Source organism: Hemicordylus capensis, chromosome 3 (genome assembly GCF_027244095.1).
Source record: "Hemicordylus capensis ecotype Gifberg chromosome 3, rHemCap1.1.pri, whole genome shotgun sequence".
NCBI classification, from domain to species: domain Eukaryota; kingdom Metazoa; phylum Chordata; class Lepidosauria; order Squamata; family Cordylidae; genus Hemicordylus; species Hemicordylus capensis.
In genome coordinates, this window is record NC_069659.1 from 354,796,822 (window position 1) to 354,812,305 (window position 15,484).

The window sequence follows — 15,484 nt, forward strand, 5'->3', positions numbered from 1 at the left end:
GAGTAGAGCAGAAGGAATCACATGACAGCTGGTCAAAAAGGTCAAATGATGGTAAGAGAGATAGCGCCAACACCAGGGTACTTTCCAGAAAAGCCGCTCAACAGGGGCAAAATGCTTCCGTTCAGGCAAATCGCATTCAAAACGTAAATAGCAAAGCACCCAGCAGGGGGAGAAGTCTCGTGAAAACAAACAACCCGAAAAAACCAGCAACTTGTTTACACTGGACATACATTATAGCACTACTAGTCATTAAGCCCGTTACATTAACTATATCACAGCGCTTAAATTTGAAACAAGGCATTGGAAATATGACTGGCACCCTGGTGTCACCATAGGGATTGCGGTGTCACAACACAGGAAGTATGGAAGCACACTTCAGAGATACGCTGTGACCCTGTTGCAGGATCTAATCTGGAAAGCACCCAGATAAGAGATTTGGCATATAGGTGTCTTTGTACCAATGCCAGAAGCCTCTGAGCAAGGATGGGTGAGCTGGAATGCTTGGTTACTAATGAAAACATAGATATAGTGGGCATAACGGAAGCCTGGTAGAACAGTGAGAACCAGTGGGACACTGTTATTTCTGGATATAAACTCTATAGAAGGGACAGGGAGGGGAGGATTGGGGAAGCAGTAGCACCAGAGGTGCACCTAGGTAATTTTGGAGCCGGGACTTAAAGGCCTTTGGAGCACACCCCCCCCCGCCCGTGACACATGCAGTATATTTAACACGTGGGTTCTTGAGGGCACAAACAGCAACTGAATTCAGAAAGACTATAAGAATATAAAACAGGTATATTTATGCAAATATGCATTAGCAGAAACATTTCAACATGCAACTGAACATATTTCCATCCCACCGATTTCTTTCCCCAACCCCTGCTCTGTCTCTAAAGCAGAGGTCACACTTGTTTGCCCAGCGCAGTGGTGGGCCAGGGCCAACCAGGACAGACTAAGGAGGATTTGGAAGCCCCCAGGGGGTGTGGAGGCCCTGGAATTCGGCCCCAAAGTCCAGGGGTAAGAGTGCCTCTGAGTAGCACTGTATATTTAAGGAACCCGATTTCTAGACATGCTAAATGACTGTGCCTTAGAACAGTGAGTTGCAGAACCAACCAGAGAGATGGCAGACTTAATCCTGAGTGGTACCCAGGATGTGGCGCAAGAAGTCAGAGTTGCAGAACCATTGGGGAACAATGACCATAGTGTCGTATGTGAGTGGAGAATTGTCAAGGCAGTCCAACACAGATGCATTGGACTTCAGAAGAAGAAATTTCTCAAAAATGAGGGAGACTGTTTAAAAGGAAGCTGAAAGAGAAAGTCAGGAGGGTCAAATCACTCCAGAAAGCATGGAACAGTATTTAAAACCACAGTACTAGAAGCACAGTTGGAATGCATACCAAGAAGGAGGAAAGGTACCACCAAGTCCAGGAGGACGCCAGCATGGCTAACAAGAAGAGTCAGCGAAGCTATAAAAGGGAAGAAGACATCCTTCAGAAGAAGTCCTGCCCAAATGAAGAGGACAGGGAGGGACATAAACTCTGACAAAAGAAATGTAAGGTAAGGAAACAATAAAGGATGCAAAAGACAGTTCAAGGAGCATATAGCTAGAAGTGTCAAGAGGAATAACAAAAATTTCTTTAAATATATCAGAAGTAGAAAATCTGCCAGGCAGGCAGCTGGCCCCTTAGATTATGAGGGAGTGAAAGGGAATATTAAGGAGGATAGATAAGGAGATTGCAGAGAAGCTGAATGAGTTCTTTGCATCTGTCTTCACAGCGGAGGATACTGACTATATACCCTCTCTGGAACTGAGCTTCTCAGGTTTAGAGGCTGAAGAATTGGGCCAATTTGAGGTGAAAAGAGAGGGTGTTCTAAACTGTCTTGAAAAACTAAAAATTAACAAATGGCGAGGCCCAGATGGCATCCATCCAAGAGTTCTGAAGGAACGCAAATGTGAAATTGCTGATGTCCTTGCAAAAATATGTAACCCGTCCCTATAGTAAGGCTCTGTACCAGAAGACTGGAAAGCAGCTAATGTACCTCTGATTTTCAAAAAGAGATCCGGGGGGATCCAGGAAATTACAGGACAGTTAGCATAACTTCTGTGCTGGGTAAAATGATGGAAAGCATACTTAAGGACAAATTTGTTAAACTTTGTTATAGAAGAAAAGGCCTTGCTGAAGGAGAACCAAAATGACTTCTGTTCTTCAAGGGCATGTCTTGCTTCACTAACCTTTTGGAGTTCTCTGAGAGTGTAAACAGGCGTGTGGATAAAGGTGATCCAGTTGACATAGTATACTTGGACTTCCAAAAAGCTTTTGACAGAGTTCCTCACCCAAGGCTCATGTGTAAACTTAGCAGTCATGGGATAAGGGGACAGGTTCATGTGTGGATCGGTAACTGTTTGAAGGAGAAGAAACAGAGGGTGGAAATAAATGGACAATTTTCATAATGGAGGGAAGTAAGAAGTGGGGTCCCCCAGGGATCAGTACTGGGACCAGTGCTCTTTAACTTGTTCATAAATGATCTAGAAGTTGGGGTCAGCAGCGAGGTGGCCAGATTTGATGATGACACTAAACTGTGTAGGGCAGAGGAATCCACAACAGATTGTGAGGAGGCAAAGCTCCAAAAAGATCTCTCCAAACTGGGGAGTGGGTGACAAAGTGGCAAATGCGGTTCAATGTAAGCACTGTGTAAAGTGATGCATAGTGGGGCAAAAATCCCAACTTCACATATACGCTGATAGGGTCTGAGCTGTCAGTCCTGGAGTGACCTGGAGAGAGATCTTGGGGTCATAAGAACATAAGAACAGCCCTGCTGGATTAGGCCCAAGGCCCATCTAGTCCAGCATCCTGTTTCACACAGTGGCCCACCAGATGCCTCTGGGGAGCCCACAGGCAAGAGGTATGTCCATGCCCTCTCTCCTGCTGTTGCTCCCCTGCAACTGGTATTGAGAGGCATCATGCCTCTGAGGCTGGAGATGGCCCTCGCCACACCTAGTGGCAGAGAGTTCCACAGTTTAATGCTGTGCTACGTGAAGTATTTTCTTTCCTGGTCCATGCATGAGAGCTTATCAATACCCTGGTGGGCTTCTGTAGGTGGCTGGGGTAGTTACATTTGGTTTCAAGACTCAAAAACTGAGCAGGCCTGGATAAAATGATCTTTGGTTCTCCAAATGCCATCATCTGGAGAAATTTTCCAAGTCACATAACGTTTCTATTAATACGTTTCTTCTGTGCCCCCCCGCCACCACCCACCTCAGTATTTTAGCTGAGTGATGCCTTTTTCTGTGGAAAGGGGAAGAGGAACAGATTACACACTCGGAACCTTTGAAATGAAGTTTCACATGCTGTATTTCCATCTGTGAGTCCAAACCAAGTGAGGGGGAAGATAAATCACCCAGATCCATCATCACCCACACACCCTCTTGAAGTCTTTCAGATGTATGTAATGCATAACAGGCCAGCACCTTCAGCCACAATAAAATCATGGATGGTTTCTGATTTATACTGCACTGACCTGGCACTGCAAAGAAGCCAGGTGAGGTTCTGCGGGTGGATAGAACTGTTCCCCAAGGTCAAAGAGCTGACAGGACAGCTGGAAGAGAAAACAGTTATTACATTTTCTGATTTCCCTTTCTCTGTAATGGTCTGCTGACCTGCCAATGGCAGTTCTTCTTCTATTCCCCACCACCATGGGAATAGCTGCCTCCGACCCAGAGAAGGCACATGACGCGTATTCAAACTGAACACAACCTTCCTAACTTGCAGCCACAGAAGTATCTTTGCCTTTACTCAGGTGAACACATCTCCTGTCTATGCAGCTTGGATGTGGATTAGAAGGGTCGTGGGAGGATATTCCATGTTACTCTAGAGACTAACCTGGCGGCTGCATTTTTCACCATTTATAGTTTCTGGACTATGCACAAAGGCAGCCAAACATAGAGCACGTTGCAGTAGTCAAGCCTGGAGGTTACCAGCATGTGCAGTGAACCACTGTTTTTAGGTCACTTTCTTTCAGAAAAGGACACAGTTGGCATATCAGATGATGCTGATAGAAAGGACTCCTGGTCACTGCCTCAACCTGAAGTATCAGGAAGAGGTTTGGATCCAGAACTCCTCCTAAACTGTGTACTTCTTGTTTCCAGGAGAGTGTAACCCCACTGAGAACAAGCAGATCTATTCCAACTTCTGGATCATGGCTTACTACAATGAGCACCTTCAACCTATTCGGATTCAGCTTCAGTTTGTTATCCCTCATCCAGCCCATTACCGCCTGCAAACAGGCATTTAAGGACGTTATGTTATTTCCGATGAAGCTGACATGGAGAAATAGATCTGACATGGAGAAATAGATCTGAGTGTCATCAGCTGCACCCCACACCTGATCAAGGGTGGAACTATAACTTCAAAGAACCCGAGCCACTCAGCGCCTGAGAGCTGCCTGGCTCACCCCTCCTTCCTCCCTCGAGCTCCAGCCTGACCTCATTTCCAGTTGGCTTCATTGTCAACTGGCTGTTTTCTTCGTTCTCTCCCTCACTTGGAGCAAGGGAGAGAACAAAGAAAACACCCATCCCGCTTCGTTGTTGGCTGGAAAATGAACTCAGGAGGCCCACATGGGCCCTTTTGGGTGCTGGTTATGCCCCCTGCATGTGACATCACCATGCAGGGGGTGTGGCTGGCACTGATGGGGAGAAGGGTGACCATTACCCCACTTTCTCCAAGCTACACCCCTGCTCCTGATGATCTCCCCCAGTGATTGGAGACAGAATGGAGCCTTGTGATACTTCGTATAAAAGCTCTTGCTTTGACGAGCAACAGTCTCCAAGTGACACCATCTGGAATCTGCCCAAGGTACAAGCGGAACACTGTAAAATAATGCCAACCCTCTCAGACGATCCAGAAGGATACCATGGTCAATGGTACTGAAAGCTGCCGAGAGATCCAAAAGGACCAACAGAATCACACTGACAATTCCTAATTGGAGACCATCCCTCAAGCTGACCAAGGCAGCCTCTGCCCCACAGCCTGCCCCAAAATTGGTTTGAAATGGGTCTAGATAATCTATTTCATTCATTCCCAACCATGGTTGGTTGGAGATGGGCCTAGAATTGCCTAACTCTGAGGGGTCCAATGTAGGTTTCTTTTTAAAAGGTCTAATAATTGCCTCCTTGAGAAAAGGAGGCATTCTGCTCTCCCTCAGAGAAGCATTTTTAATATCTACCAAGCCCTCTCCAATAACGTCTCTGCCAGATAATAATATCCAGGTTGGGCAAGGATCAAGAGGACAGATGGTAGGACACTCCACTCCAAGTAGTTTGTCCACATCCTCAGGAGTCACAAACTGAAACTGATCCAATTTAACCATACAAGAGGAATTGCTGGATACCCCCACAATAGACCCTGAATCAATTGTGGTATCTTGTTAGGCTCAAACATGAAAGATGTTGTCCACAGAAAACTCATTAAAAGCATCACAGTGGTCAATCAATGGTTCCAGATTCAAGTTCAGGGCAGGAGAGGGTGGGATTAGCTCTCTCACAACCCTGGACAACTCTGCTGGACACGAGCTTGCAGACGCAATGCGGGCAGTAAAGAACTGCTTCTTTGCTGCACACATTGGCAGAGCATAGGTCTTCAAATGTGCTCCTTGCTGGATTCAAGTCTGGTCTTTCTCCACTTGTGCTCCAGTCTTCTCCTTTGCTGCTTCGGCTCCCGAAATTCTTCTGTATGCCACAGGGCCAATTTTGAAGGGGGTTTGAAAGGATGCTTAAAAGCTATCTTGTCTACTGTGCTAGTGAATTCATTGTTCCAAACCTCTACCAGGCACTGACAGAATTGCAGGCAGAACCAAACCTAAAACCTTTCAAGGCCTCTTGATCTTTGATCCTCTTGGATCCAAGAGCCTTCTCAGGTGGACCATCCTAATAGATGCTTCACCCCTGCAGAGGCGGGTTATGGCGGTGAAATGAACCTCAACCAGGTCCATCCATGACAATGGGGAAATTACAGGAGCCCTTACCTGCACAGAACACCTCCCTGGTCAGAGCAAAAGACTAAATCGAGCATGTGACCAGCAATATGTGTCGGTCCTGAGACCACTTGGGATGGGCCAATAGTTGTCATGGCTACTCTTGAGCTGTCCTGGACACATTGGTCCCAAAGTGAACATTGAAATCCCCCACATCCATTAGCTTGGGCGACTCCAACGCCAACCCCATAACCAACTCCACCAGCTCAGTTAGGGACTCTATTGGGCAGAGGGTTAATCGGTACAGCAGCCTAAGTCCTAGTCTATCCCTAGTCCCAAAACGTAAGTACTGTACACAGGTTCAGTGTAGACACTCTGGTAAGGGAGATATAATTATTCCTATAGACCACAGCCACTCCACCGCCCCACCCATGACCTCTCACATGCCCCACAAGAGAGCATTCCGTAGGGAGAAGCTAGGACCAAACTTGGCCACTAGCCTCCTGCAACCGAGTCTGTGTAGTTCACTCCTCTTTCTAATGTTTGGCTTTTTGGTCTGGTGGGAGTGACAAGCTGTATAAAGCATGTAAACCAAAGCAAAAAACCTCAGTCCATTTGCTGGACATATTTCTACAGTTCCATAGAAGCCAGTAATAACAGCATTCCCTACAGCATAATATTTGAAGTGGCAAAGGGAGAAAGACTCCCTTGTGCCTTAAATAAGGCCTCTTTGGTTAGAGGGTTGGATTTCACTCTGCAAAATCGCAGGTGTTTAAAGTTTATAAAAATAAAGGCCACCCTTTAGGGAAATATTTCCACTGGAGTAGTTTTGGCCCTAGCTAACTGGGGCACTGCAGAACATCTGACCCAGGGTGTACCCATCTGTATTGTGTCCCCAGTTCTCCTCCAGGCCCCTTCTTCAGCTCTGGGCTTCCTCAGCTCTGGGACCAAGGCGAGGCTAGCTTCTTCTATTTATTTTTTTTACATTTTATATCCAGCTCTTCCTCCAAGGAGCCCAGAGTGGTGTACTACATACTTAGATTTCTCCTCACAACAACCCTGTGAAGTAGGTTAGGTTGAGAGAAAAGTGACCGGCCCAGAATCACCCAGCTAGTATCATGGCTGAATGGGGATTTGAACTCGGGTCTTCCTGGTCCTAGTCCAGCACTCTAACCACTGCACCATGCTGTGTCCAATGTCCAGCCTGACTGGACACTGGGTGACAATCAGGGCCCTCTCCAGCTGGCTTCTACTCCTGACTTACTTAGGAAATAGGAAGCTGCCATATACTGAGTCAGACCCTTGGTTCCTGTAGCTCAGTATTGTCTACCCAGACTGGCAGAGGCTTCTCCAGGGTTGCAGGCAGGAGTCTCTCTCAGCCCTGTCTGGAGATGTCTTGGAACTTGGAGGGAAGTTGCATGCAGGTGCTCTTTCCAGAGCAGCCCCATCCCCTAAAGGCAATATATTACACCACTCACATATGTAGTCTCCCATTCAAATGCAAAGCAGGACAAACCCTGCTTAGCAAAGGGGATAATTCTTGCCTGCTACTCCAAGACCAGCTCTCTTCCCCTTGAGAAACTTGGAAAAACTGTTTTTCAGACTTGATCTTGGAGAGGAAAAGGTACATTTCAACTGAAGAGGGAGAGAGGTCGCTTGTGCAGCAGGACCCACTCCGCCCCTGCCCCCCATGCCCATTGCTCCACACAAGCAGTATTTTGCCTTCTTCCTCAGCCCAGCATCCTCTGCAGCATTGCAAGGGACCCCTTGGATCTTGAGATGAAGCCACCTCACTTGGAATGCCAGAATGGCTCGCTCTGACTGAAGGAATCATTTGGTCCCTGTCAGTCAAGTGGACGGGTGCAGGTCCAGGCCAGGGCTGAAGAGCTCTGCACATCTGGATGGTGGGGATCAGAACTGCTGGAACGGGGCTTGCAACCTGGACAGCCTCCAGATGTGCTCCACGTGTGTGTTCCTGGAACTGGAGCTCCCCTTTGGTGCAGATTATTTAAGCTGACTGAAATGTTTCCATTTGGTATTCCACCCCCTGCCTCTGAATAGGAAGTGGGTTTTGAACCAGCAGACCTTTCCTTCCTTCCACCCTGACTCCTCACTGATTCACTGGTCACATCTCCGCTTGTCATCTCCCAGATTCCTTCTTGGTCCAGGGTAGATGGCATGGCCAACGCCAGCCCTGGCAAGGTTGGGCAGTCCCCGGCTGGGTTCTGTGGATGTGGTCAAGGGGCTGCTGCCCAAGTCCGAGACCCCAGCCTCTCAGATAGTCCCTGGGGCTTGTGGGAGGCCAGAGGGAAGGGAGATCGAATTCCTCCCGTTGGTGGGTTAGTTTCTGCCGTTTCTGCAATTTTAAAACAAACTGCCGGGGGGGAAAAGCATCAAGGACAGGGCAGGAGAGTGCGTGGAGGGAGGAGTGGACACATCCCAGACCTGGCTGGGATTCAACGGGTCAGTGCCCATACAGAGTGGCCAGAGTTGGCGCCTGTCTGGGTTCGATTATTTTCCTTCCCCCTCGTCTTGTCCCTTTTCCTGTTTGCTTTAGGTCTATTAGATTGAAAGCCCTGGATGTGCTCAGCCTTTCACAGAATAAAAAAGGTAAAACATGTGTAAAAGTGAAGAAGAAGAAGAAGAAGAAGAAGAAGAAGAAGAAGAAGAAGAAGAAGAAGAAGAAGAAGAAGAAGAAGAGGAGGAGGAGGAGGAGGAGGAGGAGGAGGAGGAGGAGGAGTATTCCTCTTTTTTGGAACACCCTTCCCCGCCACCAGATTTGTTCCGCCCCCTCCCTAGCTGCTTTTAAGGCCCTTCTTAAGACCTAACTGTTTCTCCAGGCATTTGCCCTTTTTATTATTATTATTATTATTATTATTATTATTATTATTATTATTATTATTATTTTAATGGTATTGGTATTGTTGTTGTTCACAGCTGTTGTTCAGTCTTTGGAGGAGGTGGTATTTAAGAAATTTTTAATAAATGATAAATAATGAATAAATATGTAGTCCATAGGTTTCTGGATTACAACTCCCATCCTCTCCTCTCATGGAGAGGAGAGCTGGTCTTGTGGTAGCAAGCATGACTTCTTGTCCCCCTAGCTAAGCAGGGTCCATCCTGGTTGCATCTGAATGGGAGATTTGATGTGTGAGGAGGGCAAGATATTCCCCTCAGGGGATGGAGCTACTCTGGGAAGGGCAGAAGGTTCCAAGTTGTTCCCTCCCTGGCAGCATCTCCAAGAAAGGGCTGAGAGAGACTCCTGCCTGCAACCTTGCAGAAGCCGCTGCCAGTCTGTGTAGACAGTCCTGAGCTAGATGGACCAAGGGTCTGACTCAGTAGATGGCAGCTTACTATGTTCCTATCCCCAGCCTTTGTCTATTGTGGCTGGGGATGATGGGAGCTGTAGTCCAATAACATATGTTTTTAGCTTGATGTTTTTACTGCTTTTTTATTGTATGTTTTAATTTTTGTAAACCGCCTTGGGGTTGTTTTTAACGAAAGGCAGTATAGAAATGTAAAAATAAATAAATACATAAATAAAAAAAATATAGAGGCCCAAAGATGAGAATCCCTGTTGTAATGTTTTAAATTGTAAACTGCCTCTACATTGCCAGGAATAACTTTAAATACAAACCCTAACAAATAAATCATTAAATAAAACAAGTGTGGATTAAAGATCATGGTTTAAGTATGAAGAAATTTCAGAAGCTGCTCTGCAACCTTTTTTATTTTAAGCGCCAGCTGTCTGGTTCCACCTTGGTTCAAGTGCAGCCCGTCCCTTTTGTACAGGCCTTGCTTGCCCCAAAATGTGTCCCAGTGCCTAACAAATCTAAACCCCTCCTCCCGGCCCCGTCGTCTCATCCACGCACTGAAACCCCTCAGCTCTGCCTGTCTCACTCTACCTGCGCGTGGAACAGGTAGCACTTCTGAGAATGCTACCTTGGGGGTCCTGGACTTCAATACACTACCTAACAGCCTAAATTTGGCTTCCAGGACCTCCCAACTGCATTTCCCCACATGGTTGGTGCCCACGTGCACCACGACAACTGTCTCCTCCCCAGCACTGCCTAAGAGCCTGTCTGCACACTGTGTGATGTCCGCAAGCTTCTCACCAGGCAGGCAAGTCACCGTGCGGTCAACATGTGGCTCACAAACCCATCTCTCTATCCCTCTAATGATCAAATCACCCATTACAAGGAGGCCCCCACCCCCCAGAGGAGTATCCCCTGTGCAAGAGGATATGGGCTCATCTTCCATGGAAGGGGTCCCTTCTAAAGGAGCATTTCCCTCTTCCTCAGACTGATGTCCTCCTTGCCTGAGACCTTCATTCTCCCTGACAGCAGAGGAGCTGTCTGCCCTGGAGTGGGTTGCCTCTATCACATCCCTGAAGGTCTCGTCCTCATGCCTCTCTGTCTCTCTGAGCTTCTCCAGATCCACCACCTTGGTCTCGAGGGAACGAACTTGTTCCCTTAGAGCCAGGAGCTCCTTGCACCGGGCAAACAGTCATACATGTGGCACTCTGTGCAATGCATTGGGCTCTTATTCTCTGCTCTTATTGCATCAGCTGACTCTCGTCCAGCGGCCTCATTACGGATTACCCGTTCCCTACTCGGGGATGCAGATCCAGTGGAGGTTCCATCTGGCCGCGGTGACATGTTTGCTAGATTCTTCGCTGATAAAGTCGCTCGCCTTTTGCGGGAGTTGGACTCCAATTGCACAGGATCCAATGAGATGACAGAGACTTCCTCTTGTAATGTCATCTGGGATACTTTTGAGCCTGCTGAGGCCGAGGACGTGGACAATATTCTCTCTGGTATGGGCGCTGTGACCTGTAGCCTGGACACTTGCCCCTCCTGGCTTATTAGAGCAGCCGGCGGGAATGTAAGATCCTTGCTTCAGGAGTTGGTGAATTCTTCTCTTCATGAGGGATCTGTGCTGGCAGCCTGTGGTGTCCCCTCTTTTGAAGAAGACTTCTCTTGATCCTGAGGTCCTTGTTAATTATAGACCTATCTCCAACCTTCCTTTCCTTGCCAAGGTTTTGGAGAAGGTTTTATGTGTTCAGCTTGAGAGAGCTCTGGATGAAGCTGTTTTTTTAGATCCTTGTCAGTCTGGTTTCAGGCCACGACATAGCATGGAAACAGCACTGGTCGCTCTGGTTGATGACTTGTATCCTGACCTTGATGAAGGTAGCACCCCTCTCTTGGTCCTTTTTGATCTCTCAGAAGCTTTCGATACCATTGACCATGGTATCCTTCTGGAGCGCCTGCACGGGTTGGTTACTGGGGGCACTGTTTTGCAGTGGTTCTGTTCCTTCCTTAGTGGGCGCTTTCAGTCAGTGTGCATTGGTGGCCAGTGCTCTGGCCTGTGGCCACTCCTTTGTGGGGTGCATCAGGGCTCAGTTCTCATTCTTTTTAACATCTACATGAAACCACTGGGGCAGGTCATCCATAGGGTTGGGGTGAGATTCCATCAATATGCCGATGATACTCAGTTGTATATTGCCATCCCACCCAGGCCACTCCAGATACTCTGTTCTTGCCCCATGTCTGGAGGCTATCAGGGTCTGGATGGGCCAAAACAGGCTCAGACTTAATCCCTCCAAGACGGAGTTGCTTTTGCTTACTCCTCGATCTGGCCGATTGCTGAGTCTGAGTCTCTCCCTGGACGGGGTTGCGCTGCCCCTGAAGGACCTCGACTTGGGGGTCCTCTTGGACTCGTGGCTCCTGCTTGAGCAGCAAGTGGAGGCCATGGCCAGAGGTGCCTTTGCCCGACTTCAGCTGGTCCACCAGTTGCAGACCTATCTCGACCGGCAGGCCCTGGCAACAGTCACTCATGCCCTCGTCATCTCTCGTCCGGATTACTGTAATACGCTCTACCTGGGGTTGCCTTTGAAGATGACCCAGAAGCTTCAGTTGGTCCAGAATGTGGCGACTCACCTGTTTATGGGCGCTAGGAGATATGATAGTGTGACACCTATTTGCTTCCGGGTCCCATTTAAAGTGCTGGTTCTCACCTTTAAAATCCTTCAGGGCTTAGCACCTTCAGGACCGCCTCTCCTGGCCAGGCCTGTCCCATCCTGTGAGATGTTCTCAGGTTGCCCTTCTTTGTTGTCCCTGGTCTCAGAGAGGTCCATAGTACTAGGGCCCGTAGAAGGGCTTTCTCTGTTGCTGCCCCTTCACTTTGGAATTCTCTCCCTGCCCCAGATTCTGTCTGTCTCCTCCTTTTCAGCCTTTAAAACCTTATTGAAGACATTTCTTTTCCGCCAGGCATTTGCCCTTTGATTTTTATTTTTATTTTTATTTTTAAATCTCAGATGCTGTTCTAGTTTGTACACTGCTCTGAGGCATGTGGATTGGGCGGTATATTAAATCTCTAAATAAATAAAGACAGACAGACAGACAGACAGACAGACAGATTTCCTTCTGGTATTGTTTGGCTTTCTCAGTTATCCAGCGTGCATCAGCAATGATGTCTCTTGTTCCTCGGCCTTTTCTGAAACCAGCTTGAACATTTGATTGATTGATTGATTGATTGATTGTTAAATTTATATACTGCCTTTCATTAAAAACAATCCCAAGGCGGTTTCCCTTTCCACATAGGGCTCTAATCGGCATTGGATAATCCTGAGCATTATTTTGCTAGCATGTGAAATTAAGGATATTGTGCGATGGTTTGCACAATCGTTAAGTCTCCTTTCTTTTGTATGGGTATGTACACTGACCTCTTTCAATCTGTTGGCCACTATGTTGTTCTCCAGATTTGCTGGCATAGTTTGGGTAGAGCCTTGACTGATTCTTCTTCTATCGCCTGCCATATTTCTGTAGCTATACCATCAATTCCTTCTGATTTGGTAATGGCCAGAGTGTTGATCTAACTTCATCTTCCCATATTAGAGGTTCTTGCAAGTAAATAATATCTTCTAGAGTATCCTGGATGTTGACATACCTGCTGTACAGGTTTTCAGTATACTCCTTCCACCTCTGTTTGATCTTCTCTGAATCAGTTACTATCTGTCCTTTGGCATCCCTTAACATACCAATTCAAGGTTGGAACCTCCCTCTGAGTTCAGAGATCTTTTGGAAAACTTGCCTTATTTTTCCATGTCTATTTCCATCCTCAAGGTCTTTACAGATGTCATTGTATTATTGCTCCTTGTCTCTTCTAACAGCTTTCTGAAATTCCCTATTAAGTTCCTTCCTGAGGTCTTTATCTTTCTTGACTTTGGCTTCTCTCCTCTTCTTGGAGGAGAGGCAATTTCCACCATCTGGTCCAACACCCATTTTGCTTTCTTCCGTTTCTTGGTCTTTGGCAGTCTCTTTTCACATTCGTCCTTAACTTCTTTGATTATATTCCACACATCCTCTGGTTCCCTATCAATGAGGTTCAGAACTTCAAAGTGGTTCCTGATGTTCTCCTTGAAAATGGTGGGTATATTCTCAAGATCATATCATGGAAGCTGGATAGCTTTGTTTTTCCACTTTAGCTCGACTTGGAACTTGCACATGAGCAGTTCGTGATCAGTTCCACAATCGGCCCACCACATTTTTGCTGTTATAACTGAGCTCTTCCACCTTGCACCGATAATGTAATCAATTTGATTTCTGTAATGTCCATGTGTATAAGTGCCACTTTGGTTGTTTGAAGAGTGTGTTAGCAATAAAGAGATCATTGACTTGGCAGAAGCTAATAAGCTGTTCTGCAGCTTCGTTTCTGTTTCCTAGGCCATAAGGTCTGACTGGCGTTTTCCTCCTTACCATTTCCAACTTTGGCATTCCAGTCTCTAACCACCAGCATCACATCTTGCTTGCATGTTCTGTCATTTTCTGACTGAACTTAAGCATAAAACTCATCAACTTCCTCTTCTTCTGCATCATTCGTTGGGGCATAGACTTGAAGAACTGCCATGTTCAAGGGTTGTCCACGAAATCTAATCAATATTAGTCGGTCACTGACCACATTGTACCCAAGTACTGCCATTGCTATATCCTTCCTGACTATGAAAGCAACACTGTTCCTTCTTTGGTTTTCATGTCCTGAGTATTATACGGTATGATTTTCTGACTGAAATTGTCCCATCCAGTCCATTTTAATTCACTGATGCCCAAGATGTCAATCTGTAGTTGATTCATTTCATCTTTCACTGTGTCGATCTTCCTAATGTTCATGCTTCTTACATTCCACATTGCCATTGTAATTCTGTCTTTGCAGCTTTGGATTTTCTTTCCCCACACGGCAACATCAGCCGCTAGACGTCCAAAAGGCTTTAAGTCTAACTGCGTCATAAACACTATCGGAACTCTGAGAGATCTTCAGCTCTTCCTCAGTAGCATGTTGAGTGCCATCCGACCTGAGGGGCCCATCATCCGGCACTACATCGGCATTCATTCCATTTTGTCTATCCATGTGGTTTTCTTGGTAAAACACAGGAGTGGTTTGCCATTGCCTTCTCCCATGCAGTATGAAATGATGCCTTTGTCATTGTCACTGAAGTGATCATCTGCCTCCAGCACCTTCCTATATTGCTGCTGCCTAGTATAGGTGCCTGCTTGCTTTAGCTCATGGAAGATCATGAAAGTAATAGCTAATTGGAGTGGTACCTACTCTGGTTGGGTGAGAGATGTTTCCTGCTCCAGAGAGGCCAGAAAAACTGGAGAAGACTCTGACCTATGGCCAGAAATGGCATTATTTGTGATAATACTGCCCTTTATCCTTTGCTCTTATATGTTGCTTCCACATCAAGGCCCTGTAACAGGCGTCTTCAGATTTGCGTCCACAGGGCTTCTACCCCGAATCTCCTTCAGAAGAGAGTGTGTGCATTCATGCACCTGCCAAACTTAACCCGAAGTCCCTTTGAGATGCTTGGATGCACTCCACACACAAATCGGGCTTTGTGATGCGAATTCTAGCTTATCTCGATGTATTTCTGGGTTTTTAAAATGCTGGTTTTAAGCTACTTTTTCTAAAATTGCCAGAGCAAATAGGGAGAGGCACTGATGTAGAATCATTAGCATGATAAGAGGGATGTTTTCTTTAGAAATGCAGATATAGCTCTTTAGGAAGCTCTCCTCCCCCCCACCCCGCCATTGGCTAGAAGGAAAACACGGATGCATGCCATGTGAACTTGTTTCGAAACAAAATCCAAGAACAGAGGAGAGGAGCTGCTTCCCTCAATGCTGCAAGTGTAGTTCGAAGTGGCTTCGCTCAACATTTACCCCGAAGCATGAAGCCATGGGTGAATAACTCCCAGATGTTGCTGGACTACAACTCCCATCATTCCCTTTGACCATTGTGGCCATTGTGGCTGGGAATTGTGGGAATTATAGCCCAACAACATCTAGGGACCCTAGTTACGGATACGAATATGACAAGTATTTATATACCGCTTTTCAACCAAAGTTCCCAAAGCAGTTGTTCCCAAAGGGCTCACAGTCTAAGAAACATAAGAAGGACACCAACAACAGCCACTGGAGGGATGCTGTGTTGGGGCTGGATAGGGCCAGTTCCTCTCCCC